This window comes from Macrotis lagotis, chromosome X (genome assembly GCF_037893015.1).
Source record: "Macrotis lagotis isolate mMagLag1 chromosome X, bilby.v1.9.chrom.fasta, whole genome shotgun sequence".
Taxonomy (NCBI): domain Eukaryota; kingdom Metazoa; phylum Chordata; class Mammalia; order Peramelemorphia; family Peramelidae; genus Macrotis; species Macrotis lagotis.
Window position 1 is genome coordinate 391,600,491 of NC_133666.1, and position 14,540 is coordinate 391,615,030.

The window sequence follows — 14,540 nt, forward strand, 5'->3', positions numbered from 1 at the left end:
TCTTTCATTTCACAATTGATGAAAGGGAGGATTAAAAAGGTTAAATCTTCTGACTCTAGGATCAGTACTGTTTTCAGTGTATTTTTCTAATACTCTCATACGTAAAACCATGTATGAATATGGAAATAAATCTTACAAAAATGTATATAGGTGAGGGAAAAAGGCACAAGATTGGTAGTTACTGATTTTCTTATATTTTATTGTTTTTAAAGTTAGGTTTGTATTATAACAGCAAGATTTGCATTTCAAATCTTTGCTATTTCTCCTTTCAGATAACCTAAGAGTAGATCCCTTAATATCTTCAAAATTGTCTTTTCTAGAGACAGTTAGGTGGTGCAATGGATAGAGCACAGGCCCTGGGGTCAAGAGGACCTGAATTCAAATCCAGCCTCAGACATTTAATAATTACCTAGCTGTGTGATCTTGGGCAATTCACTTAAACTCACTGACTAGCAAAAACAAATGTATTTTATAATATCATACGCCTTCTCTACACACTATATACTTATACTAGTGCATTTGGTCTTTCCAATCTTTGGAATATTCTTCAAGAACTACATCTGTCACTATGCTTTCAGAGACCAAATATGGTGGCTAAACTATTCATGATGATAATGTTTAATATAAAAATTTCTGCTCTTCTTATCTTGTTTTTACATTTGCTATCTATCTTCCAAAATTTGAACCTCAAATAACTTCAGAACAACTTTTTTTTAGTTGAGTCTCCCATTAACATTTCCTTCTTTTATCATAAACTAAAACAATACTTCTCATGTCCTACCATACTTCCCTACAGAATTTTAAAACTAAATTAATATTTTTAGTTAATGTTGACCTTGGCTGTTATATCTTTCTATTTAATATGTACATCAAGTATATATACTTATACTAAGATATTTTTTGAGATTCTTTTGTTGTCCTTGCTAGAGCAATTTATTTACATCACATACAATATTGAATGTGGTGTTATATAATTGTTATCAATTCCTCCTACAAATTTCCCTCTTGGAGGGGAGAGAATTAATGACTTTTAAAAAATAAATTCAGTTAGAGTGATTTTATATATATGCTGCACACAACTTTTAGTTTAAAGTCTTCCTTTCAAATCTGCAATGAAAAGAAAGAAAGAAAGAAAGAAAGAAAGAAAGAAAGAAAGAAAGAAAGAAAGAAAGAAAGGAAGGAAGGAAGGAAGGAAGGAAGGAAGGAAGGAAGGAAGGAAGGAAGGAAGGAAGGAAGCAATCAAGAAAGAAAGAAAGAAAGAAAGGAATGAAGGAATGAAGGAAAGGAACAAGGGAATGAAGGAATGAAAGAAGAGAGGGAGGAAGGAAGAAAATGAAAGAAGGAAATTCTGAAACATGAAACTCAATGATATCAATGAGGACAAAAAAGGGACTGTATATGTCCATACTCATAATCATGCAACTGGAAATTCACCAAACAAGTTATATTTTTTTAAAGACAAGCAGAAAAGTTAGAGATGGTAGTGGATAATAGAAGATAAATAGAAATTTATTAAAAGTGTCAGATGGAGGGGGCGCAGCTAGGTGGAACAATGGATAGATCACCGGCCCTGGAGTCAGGAGGACCTGAGTTCAAATCTAGCCTCAGATACTTAATAATTACCTACCTGTGTGACCTTGAACAAGTCACTTAACCTCATTGCCTTGTAAAAATCCAAAAACAAAAAAAAATGTCAGATTGGTGAAAAAAGAATGATCAAATGGAGGCATGGTACCACTACTTAGGATAAGTAGAACAATGAAAACTGACACAAGAGAAAAAATTACTCATTAAAGTCTTCTAGCAAAGACTGAATAATTACTTTTCAAATATATTTAAAAGAGATTCATGACTAAATATGGCATAGACCAGATAGCCATGAGATCTTTTCCAAATTTGACATTCTTTGTTGCCTTAGCATCGGACAAATTAATGATTAACATGGCACTGTCAATTGCATGGCATTTGAAATGGGATTAAGCAATATTTCTTTCACCTCGTTAGATTCATGATACTTCAGTTTCAATGCTCAGAATGAATGAGGCCATTCATAGACTACTCAAATGGAATTTTCATTTGAAAGTTATTTTAGATTTAGAATTTTTTCAGAAATAATTTTTGGAAAGAAGAGGAGTCATCTATGAATAAAACAATCTATTAGTTAAGTCCAATAATCATCCTAATTTCTAAGATTGGTCAATCCCAAGGATATAATTTAATGCATAACCATAGTGGATATTTAATAAATTCTTATTGAAGAGATAAAAAGTATCATAGCTCAACATGAACAGCAGATGTAAATTTTGTATTTGAATTTTGAAATTTGAAATGTGAATTTTGACTCCCACTCCTATGACCTTTGGAAAGTCACATCACCTCACTGGACCTCAGTTTCATCATCTACAAAATGATGAGACTTGTCTAAATGGTCTGTAAGAAAAAGTCATTCTACTTTTAAGTAAAAATTCAAAGAAACTTTTGAGAATATCCATCTCAACTGTCTCATTTTATAAAATAAGAGGTGGATTCTGTGATTTGTCCATAGTTAAATCATCATTCAGATTTCCAAACTCTCAGTCCAAACGTCTTTGCATTATTTATACTGAGGCTTTTAATAAGCACCTAGTTTACTTCAAAGGCTACGTTACATGAAGAGTCTGACTCAAGATTTTAGTGTTTCTTTTGCTTTTATGAAGCTGAAAAATTATGGTTTTGCTCAATATATTTATTTCAATATTCTCCATTAAGGAAATTCAATGATGCAGATAAGAGCTGATACCCAAAATAATTAAGGAAGTTTACTTGAACTTGACCTTGAAAGTTCAGGTCACTTCATTTAGAATAACTACACTGTTGTTTATTGGCATCAAAAGAACTGGCAGATGCAAAGGTCAAACTGCTGTCAGTTATGTTTGAAATACTGTGGAGCACTGGAAAGCAGAACAAGAGAAAACTGTGGTTTTGGGTTCCAGAAGTAAAGAGAGTGAAGGAGAATGGAGACTGACAATAAAAGTCCAGTGAATTTTATTTTTCTTTCTAGAAAAATTTTAAGAAAATAATTGAATTCATAGTTAAAGGATCTCCAGAAAGGGCAAGATTGATCAGAAAATAGGGCTTTGTTAAGAATAATCCATGACAGCCCTATTACAAGATAAGGTCAAAATGGGTATATGATTTACACATAAAGTATGATAAAATTAGCTAAAGAGGAGAACAATGAATAGTTTATCTGTCAGATAAGAGGAGAAGAATTTAGAATCAAATAAGAAATAAAGAACATTGTAAAATACAAAATGAATAATTTTTATTAGATTAAATAAAAAAAGATTTGATAACAAAACCAATGCAGCTAAGATTAGAAACCAGAAAGCTGAAAAAAACAATTTTTTCAGTCAGTGTCTCTGATAAAAGCCTCATTTCTCAAATATATAGAGAACTGAGCCAAATTTATAAAGAGTATTTATGATATAACAGATCTCAGTCAGTGATTTCATAAAGTCTCCTGTACTATTGTGGAAAAGATATAGAAACACTGATCTAATTAAATGGATGAAGTATTGATAAATGGTCAAAGGTAATGAACAGGCAGTTTTCAGAGGAGGAAATTAAAGATATCTATAGCTACATAAAAAAATACTCTAATTCACTATTGTTTAGAGAAATGCAAAGCAACTCTGAGATATCAGCTCATACATATCAGATTGGCTAATATGAATAGAAGAGGGATATGATGAGTGTTAGAAAGGATATGGAAACACTAGAGCTCTAATACACTATTGGTGGAGTTATGAATTGATCAGCCATTCTGGAAAGAAATTTAGAACTATGTCTAAAGGGCTACAACACTATGCATGTCCTTTGATCCAGCAACACCACTGCTAGGTCTGTATCCCAAAGAGATCATTAAAATAGGGAAAAGGACTCATCTGTACAAAAATATTTTGTGGTGGCATTGGAATTGGAAATTGAGGAGATGCCATCAATTGGAGAATAGCTAAACAAGTTGTGGTATATGAATGTGATGGAATACTATGTTGTGTAAGAAATCATGAGCAGGAAGATTTCAGAAAAACATGGAAAGACTCACATAAGCTAATGCTGAGTGATGTGAGCAGAATCAAGAGGATATTGTACATAGCAACATTGTGTGGTGATTAACTAAAATATACTTAGCTCTTCTCAACAACATAGTGACCAAAATCAATTCCAAAAGATTTGTTCTGGTAAATGCCAGCCATTCCAGAGAAAGAACTATGGAGTCTGAATGCAGATCAAAGAATACTATTTTTCACTCTTTGAACATATTTTTCCTTGTATCTTTCCCTTTTGTTCTGATTCTTCTTTCACAACATGACTAATATGGAGATGTGTTTGACATGATTGTACATATGCAAATTATGTTTGATTGATAGGGGAGAAAAATTTGGAACTCAAAATCTTACAAAAATGAATGTTGAAAACTATATTTACATGAAATTGGAAAAAATAAAATCCAAAAATATGAAAAAATAAAGCATTACATATTCAACTCAATTATTTTATTTTTACAGAATTACCAAACTGTTTAAAAACAGCTAAATGTTTCAGTGCATAAAGAACTGGATCCAAGAAGATCCTAATTCAAATCTAGTGTCTGATATTAGCTTAGTGACCCTGGTAAGTTACTTGACCTCTATTTGCTTTACTGGAATATAAAATGATATTGGAATATAAAATGATAAACACTGTAATATCTTTGCTAAGAAAACTCTATGGACAGAAAGAAGAGTCAGATGTGACTGAATGGCTGAAGAACAAAGTTTAGACTGTAACTCTCAAGTTGTAGAGAAATTCCTGAACATTGGTAGAGAAAGAGGGTACAAAAATATACAATAGACTCCTCATTTTGGAGTTTCCTAGGCCAATGGAATTCCAGGAAGTGTCCCCAAATGTCACCCAGCAAAAGGAAAAAAAAGCCTGAAGGATGAGTTCTGGGGATATTTTTAAATATCCTCAAGCAATATTATTTTTTTTCTAAAGAGTCTTTTTGAGGGTTTGGAAAATGATTTGGAACTAAGTCCAAATTGTTATAAAACTGTTCATACAGGGGCATGTAGGGGTAAAAGATATGTGCAGTTGTTCTCTTTTTTTTAATTTGTTGGGCAATGGAATTAAATGACTTGCCCAAGGTCACACAGCTAAGTAAGTATTAAGTGTCTGAGTTCAGATTTGTACTTAGGTCCTCCTGACTTCAAGTCTGCTGCTTTTGCACCAGCAATACCACTACTAGATCTGTACCCCAAAGAGATAAAAGAAAAAAATAAAAATACCAACATGTACATAAATATAGTACCTCTTTTTGTGAGGCAAACAAAATGAAAATTGAGGGTACGTCCATGAATTAGAAAATGGTGGAACCAATTGTATGAGGGTGATGGAATACTATTGTGCTATAAAAAATGATATGCAAGTGGTTTCAGAAAAGAAACTGGGGAAGACCTTCATGAACTAATGCAGAATGAAATGAACAAAATCAGGAAAATGTACACAGTAATAGCAATGCTATAGTGGTGATCAACTGTAAATGATTTGCTATTATCATCAATGCAATGATCAAAAACAATTCCAAAGAATTTAGAATGAAAAAACTTAATCTCTAGATGTACTCTAGAATCTCTAGAGATTCTCTAGAAAGAATCCATCTTTATGAAAAGAACTGATGAAGTCTGAATGCAGATTGAAGAATCTCTTTTATTTACTTTATAAATCTTGAGTTATTTCCTGTTTTGGGTCTGTTTTCTTTTGCAACATGGCTAATTTGGAAATGTTTTGCATCACTGCACATCTATAATCTATAGCAAATTGCTTACCTCCTCAAGGTGAGGATATGGATTGGAAGGAAGGAGAGAATTTACTATTCAAAATTTGAAAGAAAAAGAATGTTAAAAATTTTTGTTTCCTTGTAACTGAGAACAATAAAATATAAATTAAATATAAAAACAGTCTGTGATGGGAAAGACAGATAGAGAGAAAATTTGAAGAATGAATGTAGGTCAAGGAAAAGGAAGAATGGTACCAGGATAATGATAATGTCAGAAGTCAGAGAAAAGAATCACTAAGTTTCACAGGAAAGTATAAGATCTGATATCTGAGGAAGAAGGCATATAACACTTTTTATTTTGTTTATTAAAAACATCTTTACTATAAAGATAGCACTTTATAGGCAATTAATTGAAAACTGAGGAAAATGGGAGAAAGTGGAATAGAGAAAAGGGAGGAGGACCTAGAGACGGAGAAACTCTGCAATGGAGAAAAATAATAATGACAGGTTACCTTTTCAGAGTTTTCAGAATCAATATGGTGAAATATATTAATAATCACTAACCACACTGTTCATTCTGATCTTCCAGATACTGTGACCTTGGACAAAGAGTGAAAGAAAACTAGCATCACTGTCATTGCTACCCAAAAGATTCTGATGGTGAATCCTTGATCCTTTCTATCAATGTGAGGCAGGTGTAGCAGGTACCCAGATCTAGTTATCCCCATTATCTCAGTAAATGACCTGCTCCCAAAGGCAATGAAAAGGAGCATTGACCATCTGCAGCTGCCTATAAGAAAAATAAATCAGATTCACATTGCTGTGGCTACTGCTGCTACTGCTGCTGCTGCTTTGGATAGAGACTGAGCAACTCTTAAGTCTTTAAATATCGTATAAGCTCATAGCACAGGGCACTTTCTCCACCTGGCACAAAGAAATCTCAGGGCATTTTAAGTTTTTTCCCTAAAATTTTGTAATGAATAATGGCAATGACAAGCAGTGCAGGAGTGTGGGAGAAGGCAAGGGGACATAATAAATGAATATACTGAATTTTTGTTCTCGAACAAATAACTACAGGCAATATTTGAGGAGTTGGGGTGGGATGGAAAGGAAAATAATAAATTAACATAATAAAAAGGCTGTATTTATTAATTAGTAAATAAATAAGTATTTAATTCAGTTTCTTTATAGCATACATCATGCTAGACCATACATTAATCACCACAAATATCAGGAATATTCTAAAGCTAATTAGTATGATTCTTAAAGATAGTTTTCTTATTTACAGAGGAAGATATAGAAAATTTTAACATAGAATCAGCAATTTAAAATTGTTAGACATCAGAGATCCTCTAATAAACTTCCTTATTTGATAGGTAAGCAAAAAATTAAATGACTTACCCAAATCACAGAGATGATCTGAATATAGGAAGTCTTCTAATATTTAATCTAGTACTCTTTTTTAGCTACATCTTTAATTTAAAAAAAAAGAAAAATTTTAAAAATTTCATTGGGATGGCTACAGTGGATAGCACTGGCTCTGGAGGACCTGAATCCAAAACCAGCTTCAGACACTCAATAATTGCCTAGCTGTGTGACCTTGGGCAAGTAAACCCCTTTGCCTTAATTAAAAAATTTTTAAGAATCATTTTAAAAATATACTTTAACTTAAGTTAAACTCAAATTTTATATGGGACTCTGGTACCAGGAATACCAAGATGAATAATGACTTCCTCCTTGACTTCAAGAAGCCTAAGTTGAACAGGGAGAAGATATAAAAATACTAATATGATAGAAACTAAAACCTGCTAAGAGAAAAAATGTAGAGGAAAAGGTTTCTGAAAGGTGTCATTTCTCTCATCTACACATACCGATAGTAAAAATTTTGTGATATTAACTTCAAAGTAATATTGAATGAGAACAGGAGAGTCTGGGAATGGAAAAAAAGAAACAACCTCCATGTGAAAATGTCAGGAAGAATACATTTTTGTATTCTCTCTGCAACTTGGGGAATATTTTGCTGCCAAAGAACAGACAGTGTTCTGCCATCCACCCCTTCCATCTCTGGGTGAATTCAGATGGATTCCTACAAATGAGGTTTGGCAATCCACAGTGTCTACACTCCCCACAAATGCCAACCTTGTCAGGGAGATAACAAAGTACAGCTGGTAGAAGAGGCTGCAATGGGAACCATGATTCCAAGAAAACAAACCTTCCACGGGCTTCATTGTGCAGGAGACAGTTAGAAAAGCAACTTTGCTCAAATTAAATAACACTCTATTTTTGCATAAGATAAATGATTATAATTGGAGATGACATTTTTTTAAAGAAAAATGCTGCTGGAAAAATTCCAAAGCACTGTTTTCCTATATGACTGCATCTGTTTCTCTCTATCTGTGCAGCTGCAAAAAACAAAACAAAACAAAACAAAAAACCCTACAATAAATGACAAGCAATTCCTCTCAGTCATTTTTCTATCACTTTTAAATCTCTGGACTCATATGTTATACTTCAAATGTGTATTTCTTATTGGGCTGCTAGAAACAAAAACTACGTTTTACTTCTACTATACAATAAAGAGAACAGAATATGTGGAGTATGGGTATTAATATGAATTGAGAATTCCCTGTTCAATCATCAATAAGAGGTAATGACTGTAGTTGTGCAGGTAATTTGGCAGCAGGTTATGGAATCAAAGATTTCAAATGAGAAACGCCCTTAGAAGTCATCCAATGCAACCTCTCCATTTTGTAGATGAAAAAATTGAAGCTCAAAAAGAATTGATTTAGCTAGAATTAAATGTTAGTAAATAGAAGGGCAGAAATTTGAATCCAGGTCCTCTGACCTAAAATCCAGCACAATTTCTGTTCATAATTATTCTAACCGGGGATGGTGCTAATAAATTTAGAATTTAATATCCTGGATGGCTAGCTAAAAGATTGAAGTTTTGTCTCCCAAAAAGTTCAGTAAGAGTTCACTTAGAAGAGTTTACTCAAGTAAATAAGATTACTTTAGCAGTTTTTCTCTTCTCTCTGTTGCACTTTCAACTTCTCTTTCTCCCTCTTCACTAACTCCTTTTTAACTCCAAATGTGAACAGATCTCCAAATACTTCACTACACCCCCAAAAGTTCCCTCAAGCCTTATATTGATTATTTGAGCCCTTCTAGATGTCAGTTCATCTCTTTCTTTTCCTCTTCTTCACTGATAATTTCTTTTTTATTTTTATATTTTTGCAAGGCAATGGAGTTAAGTGGCTTGCCCAAGGCCATACAGCTAGGCAATTATCAAGTGTCTAAGGCCAATTTTGAACTCAGGTACTTCTGACTCCAGGGCTGGCACTCTATCCACTGTGCCACCTAGCTGCCCCCCATTGATAATTTGTGAAACAAATCTGTTTACTCTGGATATCTTAATTCTCCATTTCAAACTATACTAATATATTGAAACTGTTTTCCATACTTACCAATGACCTCTTAATCAACAGTATCTATGAACTCTATTTCCAGTCCTCAATCTCTTAGTCCTCTTGATGTCTTCACACAGTGTTAAAGTCACAGTCCTTATGACTCCTTCTTTACTTTTCAAGGTATTGTATTCTTATAGTGTTTTATTCTTACTTCATCTGTCCCTTTTATTGATGCTTCATAATATTATTTGAGCTGTTAAAGTACAAATTTCCCATATAAATGTAATGGAATCCTACTGTAGTATAAAAAATGAAGAAAAGGATGGATTCAGTCAATCCTGGGAAGACTTATAGAACTGATGCAAAGTAAAGTGAGCAGAAAACAAGAGAGCAATCTATACAGTAGTAACAATATTGTAAGGAAAATCAACTACTAAAGATTTAGTAACTCTTCACCAAAAGAACTGCTGGACACAATCTACATATTGAAGCATATTTGTTTTCCTTTCTATACTTTTTCTTTCTTTCTTTTTGGAACATGACTAATGTAAAAATATGGTATATGTATGGGTATGGGAGTAGGTATATGTGTATGTGCATGTATGTAAAGTAGATATTGTATTTCTTGTTTTCTCAATGAATGAGACTGAAGGTAGAAGGAAGAAATATGAAACTGAAAATAAACAATTAAAAAATTCAGAAAAGCTAATTTTCCAATTTAAATATAATGAACAAACTCCTCCTAGAGTATTGGACAAAATATGTAAGAATATATCTAGATATGAACATATTCATTTATTCATTCAGCCATTGTCACAGAAAGGACTACAGGAAAACACAGTGGTTTATATTTGAATACCTCTAAAAGGCAAAAATGCAACTATGGCAAAGTGACTTGATAGAATTATTAAGGATATGTGGACAGATATTGGAAGTTTTCATAAGCCAGCATGTTTATTAACCTGCTTTCTTTGAAATTTTTAAAAATGAAATTACCATATTTCAACAGAATTTCTGTTTGAAATGTGCTACCACCACTTTAATATTGATACAAATCAATATAAAAGTGACATTTGTCAGAATTAAAATTTAAGTCTATTACAATTCTTTCTAGTATGGTCATCTATTATTTTTCCTAAATCAAACCAAGCATGGCTTCTAAATTTGTAGGAATAATATTAAATAAAACTTGATGAGCCCAAAAGACACCAAATTGTAGAAAGTCTCCAAAATATATTAAATGACTACATCTTATGAAATCATTATCTAATGATATTAATTTTTTAAATCCATAATGCAGAATTAAAAAACTAGAGAAAAAAGACTTCAAGTTTGAATTCAGAATTGAAACTAAATATATAACTAAAGGCAAAACTAACAAATATCTTAGCTTCCTCTAAACAACTCATATAGGGCATAGATATATTAAAGAGAAAACAATGACTAGATATGATGAGAGACTTATGAGCACTCTAACATCAAAGCCAAATGGTTGGAAAACATATGAAGTAATCATATCTTAAAGTACAATTTCTAAATAGTAATTGGAACACAGCAGATTTGGAAAATATCATTTCAAAAAGCTATAGTAGAGGTAGCTAGGTGGCACAGTGGATAGAACACTAGCCCTGGAGTCAGAAAGACCTGAGTTCAAATCCTACCTCAGATACTTAATAATTCCCTAGTTGTGTGACCTTGGGCAAATCACAACCCATTGCCTTAAATAATTTTCTTTAAAAAAGCTATAGTATTGGGGGCAGCTAGGTGGCATAATGCATAAATTACCAGCCTTGGAGTCAGGAGTGCCTGGGTTCAAATCCTGTCTCAAACACTTAATAATTACCTAGCTGTGTGGCCTTGGGCAAGCCACTTAAACCCGTTTGCCTTGCAAAAACCTAAAAAGCAAAAATTTTTAAAAAGGGGTGGCTAGGCGGCACAGTGGATAAAGCAACCCACCCTGGAGTCAGGAGTACCTCTGTTCAAATCCGGTCTCAAACACTTAATAATTACGTAGCTGTGTGGCCTTGGGCAAGCCACTTAACCCCATTTGCCTTGCAAAAACCTAAAAAATAAAATAAAAAAAAATAAAAAGTTATAGTATTTAATGGAAGAAAAACCCATCTCCCCAGGTCAACTAAAGAAAGACTGACACTTCCCTCTCAAAAAGAAAGATGAGGATTGATGGATATATTAGGAGCATGTGATGAACCTATCAAAAATATACAGAGATATTTCTGGAATAAGCAAACCACTTCACTGAGTAACAGTAAAGGATAATAGATACACACCATTGGATTTAACTAATATAATTTAAAAAGTGTTTTTTCTTCTTGGTGGATTTGATGAAATGATTTACTCATTAATGGAAACTAAGGCCCTTTTACCTTTCCACGCTCACCTTTCTCAATAGGAAAAAACAATATGACCACAACTAATAATATAAAGATAAGGAAACATTGAACTAATGGTTGATTCATGTGAATTGTGTATGTTTGTATGTGTGCAGGGTATAATGTGCATGTGTATATGAGTGGTAGTGATGGGGGTAGTAGTGAAGAGTTTGTGTGTGTGTGTGTGTGTGTGTGTGTGTGTGTGTGTGTGTGTGGTGTGTGTGTGTATTTGACCAGGTCATTATCACCAGAAACTTCAGAAATTTTATCCTTAAGAAAGTCAGACAACGTCAGAAGGATAACAAAAAAGACCACATCACTGCAGACTATAATAATAATTATAATTATAATAATACCTATAGAATTACTAGTACAACATGAGTTAGTGGTTAGAATTATAGATAAAAAAACTAGTTGCTATATTTTTCATGAACTAACAGATAACAATTCCCTGTGTTACAAATTTAGACTTCAAAATATCATGTAAAACACAACCAATAAATTGGACAATAGCTAGGCCTTTATAACCACATTTGCTCAAATAGAACATTGATTCACAAAAACTTAAAAACAAAAACACTCCTACCTTGATAGCCTTTTGTTCAGGGTAAGGGGACCTTGAAGAAGTCTGTCCTAGAAGCTGTAGGCATGTCTGGGAGGCAGTGAGTTCCTCACCCAGCTCATCAAGACCTGGTTGCCACTATCATTATTGGCTTTGACATTCACCCTTTATAATCATTTTCAATGATAAAAATGTTAGTAGTTTCTGATAAGGAACCACTTGACAATGTGAAGAATTTTGATGCCAAAAATTTTCTGAATCTTTCATGGCTATGGCTATAGCAATTTCAAGAGTGGTTGCCAGCCTAAATCTTCACAAGGTTTGCTTCTCAGCATGAAGGCAAAAGTGGCTGGAATGGAAACTTTGCTCCTTGGCTTCTTAGGCTGTTTCCATTACTATCTAAGGGGAGATTGTAGCCAAGTCTGTTGGGTGATTTGACTTGCCTGACACATGGGGCCACCTGTGTCTCCCTCAAGGTGCTTTGATGATCAGTTCAACTGACTTACCTATTCTGTGGGTGGCAATAGGAAGGGATAACTGATTCTTTCTCCACAGGAGCTGCTGTCATGGCTAATGGATATGAGAACTGGAATGAAATGAAAACAAAATAGAGATTTATTCCAGGCTATTTCTCTCTGAAACCCATCAAAAAGTGAGAACAATGAGTTTATTATAGTTAATATTATAGCATATTTAACATTTTGCAACACTTTACTCCCAAAAACCATGTGAAATAAAGTAGCTTGAGTAATGTTACCTTCATTTTACAGTCAAAGCAACTGAAGTTCACTATGATTAAATAAATTACACAACTCATAGTAATAGAGTCTGGAAGACATTCTGTCCCCAAATACAGAGCTTTTTACATTTAACTTATTCTCTCCTATATTATAGAAAACCTCTCTGGGCCTTGGACGTGTAGTTTCTTTATCTCTTAAGTGAGGATGTTAGGCTAGATGGCCTCTAAGATTTCATCTATGATTTGTCTTTTTTTTTCTTAAGACAGAGAAATAAAGGACTTGAGATAAAATGTAAAAGATACATGTTCTCAGTAATAGGAACTAGTTATATGAGAGATTAAGAAAATATTGTCTGCATCTTATTTAACAAAATTCAGACCATGCAATGTTTTCAAATGTTCAGCAACAAATCCTAAGGTTAACACTAGTAGGATTTTTATTTTAAATGTCAACTGAGAAAGATAAAATTTCATTGAAAAATATCATGTAAGGAGGAGGCATTGGGACTCAAGTCTAGCTACATTAATTTACAGACCTGGAAACCAAGACCCTGAGAGCCTAAAAGGAATTAAGTTTTTTTTTAATAAATGCTAATCCTGAAATATTTAATTGACTTTAAGAATGAATTCATTTATGGGAACATTCTAGTGTATATTCATGGTAGACAGAGAAATTGATATTTACAGATAAATTAAATTAATTCAAGATATCAATAGACAAATAACAGGACCAAGAAGAATCTATCCTGGAAGATATATGAAAAACTCACAAGGGGTGGAAAGTGCTGGGAGAAATGAAACCCTGTACTTTATAAGTTGCAGAAGGGAGTACTGCACTTGGGAAGCTTGTGTCCCAATTAAGTGAGTTCCACTTAGTCATTACCCTGTTAAATGGCTTGCCTGCTTAATTGGGGTGATCTGCAAGGAAGAGATTTAGTTCAGTGCATTTCAATGACTCCTAATAACGGTTAACTGGCGTGCCTTATTCATTTAAATAGAACACCTGGTGTTATCTCTTAGCCTTATTCACAATCTTGGCTGTATGATATTTACTCAGATCATTGCCCCTGTGGTGAGACTTTTGTTCTTCCCTCAATCCCATATGATGACTATTTCCTCAGCCAATTTTGGGACAACCTCAGCCTCCTCCATGGCCTAGTTATTGCATGTTAGTGCTCACTTGACACAGAAAATTCAGAGTACTTGGCTCAAGTTAATTATCCACTTAGAGCTCAATTGAAGCACACATCACTAAAGATAGCTTTCATGTTCAGGAGTCACCTAGCAACTTTATGCTTTCAGGCTGGGTGTTCCTGTGGACATTTAAGCAACACGGGGAAGTTTTATTAAATAAAAATACAGAAAAAAAGAAGAAAAGCCTACATGAATCCAATTTTATTCATATTACCCAATTGTTTATTTTAATTGCAAGAAAAATACATCTATGCCACCTACTTTCTCAAACTAATAACTTATAAAACAGAATAAAATCAATTGTCAGGACTGGGCATGTACACATGTTTAACGTTTTTCAAAGTATACAATAGATATTTAAGCAAAATATCTGATTCCAAAACTATGAAAGAAAATATAACTGTCATTTAAATAACTTAATCTATAAACCCTATTTTCACATAATGAA

At 33.3% G+C, this 14,540-nt stretch overlaps 1 long non-coding RNA gene across 1 annotated transcript in view; it reads right to left on the minus strand.

Moving 5' to 3' along the window:
- The window catches only part of LOC141498031 (uncharacterized), a 185,793-nt gene that overhangs the window by 36,507 nt on the left and 134,746 nt on the right, over window positions 1-14,540 (minus strand). Inside the window, exon 5 of the long non-coding RNA XR_012471526.1 lies at window positions 12,666-12,745. This is a non-coding gene — a long non-coding RNA (uncharacterized LOC141498031). The remainder of the gene's footprint in view (window positions 1-12,665; window positions 12,746-14,540) is intronic.